At 46.8% G+C, this 2,475-nt stretch overlaps 1 protein-coding gene across 1 annotated transcript in view; it reads right to left on the bottom strand.

Moving 5' to 3' along the window:
- Window positions 1-2,475, bottom strand: part of SLIT3 (slit guidance ligand 3) — a 563,294-nt gene that overhangs the window by 107,979 nt on the left and 452,840 nt on the right. The gene's annotated exons all lie outside the window — the stretch shown is intronic.

The raw sequence follows: 2,475 nt of genomic DNA, 5'->3' as shown, positions 1-2,475 counted from the left end.
CCGAATGAACGTACGGATGGAGGAGTCGATGGACCAGCTATTGGAATGTGCTGGGATCACAAAGACGAGCACGGGGGGAGGAGAGAGAGAAAGAAGAGGTGGTGATAAAGAGGCAGAGAGGGGAGAGAAATGAATGTTTTTTATTCAGAGGGATTTTAGCTAATGATTAGATGGAAGGTTCCATCTAATTATGGTTTGAATAAAGCCACCTAAAGGTGAAGATAGAAAATGAAAACGATTATTATCACATAGAGAGTGATCTTGAGGTCAGTGTTGACTGACCCTCTACTCAGTCCAGAATTAGACACTGGCCATTTTCTAATGCACGAGGGAAGAGCGGATGAGATTGAGCTACGTGGGCAAACACATTTTACCGGAATTTTAGATATCTGTGCACACACATAACCATGCGCAATCTTGTCTCTACCTAAAGATCGATCCAGAGGACAATAATCCAATTGGAAATGATTCAGAGCTCAGTCTCTTGCTCAGATAACGGTAGCTATGAAATCCGTCCACCGTTCATGGACTCTCCACCACCGCCCCTTCCAGAGCATGCCCCGCGTGCCGAGGACTGTATTAGGTGCCTTCATGCAGTATCTCATTTAATTTTCAGAACCACATTATTATAGATGAGAAAACCGAAAATGAAAGAAGGCAATTATTTTTCCCAAAGTCACCTAGCTAGTAAATGGTACAGCCAGGATGTAATCACAGGGTGACCCCAGAGCAGGGACTGGCCAACTTCCACTGTAAAGGGCCCAATGGAACATATATTAGGCTGGCGGGCCATCACTTGCTTTGTCATAACTGCTCACTACTGTCTTACTAGAACAGCCATAGACAATACATAAACAAATGGGTGTGGCTGTGTTCCAATAAAACCTTATTTACAGAAATAGCTGGTAGGCATATTAGGTCCATGGCCGTAGTTTGCTGACCGTGCCCTAGAGTCTATGTGCTTGACCATTGAGCTATCATACCTGGGGAAGCCTGGAAAAGGACAGCAAAGAGATTCCTGAGGGTTCTTAATGGTAGCTCTAACCCAACCCTCTGCCAGCCTACTGGGGAATTGGCTAAGATAGAGCGGTTAACTCGCCAGGGACAGAGGGTGGCAGATGGGGCACTTACATTTCAACGATGCCCTCCGGCAGGTTGGCAGGGATCTCCGTCAAGCCTTTCCCTCGACAGTCCACGATGTTATTACTGCAAGTGCAGGCCGAAGGGCAGGAGATGGCGTTGGCATTGCAGGATGGAGGCTCCGAGTGGGGGCCTGTGGGACCGGAACACAGCGGTCAACTCGTGTCATGTCAGGAGCCGCCTGGACTTCTGTGCCCCTTAATCAGCTCCCCGATGAGGCGGCATTACCTGATAAGCTACCTGAAAAATGATCACCAGCTGACATCTCCCTTCATCTCAGAGATGCAGCTGCCACTGGCTGAATACTGAGCCAAGAAGAGAGATTCTGACCTTGACCTATTTCTTGATTGTTCCCATTATCCTAGTCTTTCAAAGAAAGAGTTGCTCTTAGAGCCAAGCATGCATGAAAATACACAGAGAGCTTACACTGGGGCCACTCTCTCAGGGCGCCCAATGCCTGAGAGCACCGGGGTTTGAGGCTTCTGTCAGGGAATTGGACGCTGAGTATAGACACAACTTTATTCCTTTCTCTAGAGGCTGGAAGTCACTATCGAAACAAGGTAGGAAGAAAAAAGGTGGCAGAATATCACCATTTGGGGCGCTGATGTTATCCGTGTGTCAGCGGTCATCAGCAGTGAGCCCCAAAGTATCTTCAAAGAGCTTTTACATCCAGAGAACACACAAATAAAACTTTCCTCTTCAGAAAAAAGGCAAACAAGTTACTACACATTTTGGAGTCAGTTCTTAATTTTGTTTGAGGTGAAAACCAGTGTGAATTTAAAGCAAAGCGGTAAAAACCCAAGCAAATGGCATCTGAGGAACTTCTTTAGAAAGGCGAATGTAGATAAACATATACATCAGCAAACTAACTCAAGATTCTGAGTCAAGAGAATCTTACTCTCTTAAAAAGTCTCTAATACAAGAAAGTAAATTCAAACATTTTAAAGACATTAAAAAATTTTCATACTAAGACTACTTTTCAAAGTGAGGTAAGAATCTCAAACCTGTGGTTAGTTTGGACACTGTGGTAAACCCCACCCAGTGGCCCTGCCAGGACCCTGCCCCACGTCTGCTGGACCCGGCCAGCAGGGGTGATTTCGATGTCTTTTCACACCTTTCCTCCCAGAGCAAAGGGCCACGGGCCGAGACCAAACCCGGACTAACTCTGCTAACTCTGTGGGTCTCCTCACTGCTCAGACATGGGACTTCTGCTTGGAGCTCCTGATGGAGACTAAACGTAGAACATGTCTGCAGGGAAAAATCGATTTTGGTTTGGCCCCTGTTTGGAGCTGCTGGGTCTGGGCAGCCAGAGCGGGTCCAGCCACAGTGGCTGAA

The sequence above is a fragment of the Pteropus vampyrus genome, unplaced genomic scaffold (genome assembly GCF_000151845.1).
Source record: "Pteropus vampyrus isolate Shadow unplaced genomic scaffold, Pvam_2.0 Scaffold30, whole genome shotgun sequence".
NCBI classification, from domain to species: Eukaryota; Metazoa; Chordata; class Mammalia; order Chiroptera; family Pteropodidae; genus Pteropus; species Pteropus vampyrus.
The sequence above is the reverse complement of the archived record's forward strand: the minus strand, read 5'-3'. Positions and strand labels throughout refer to the sequence as shown.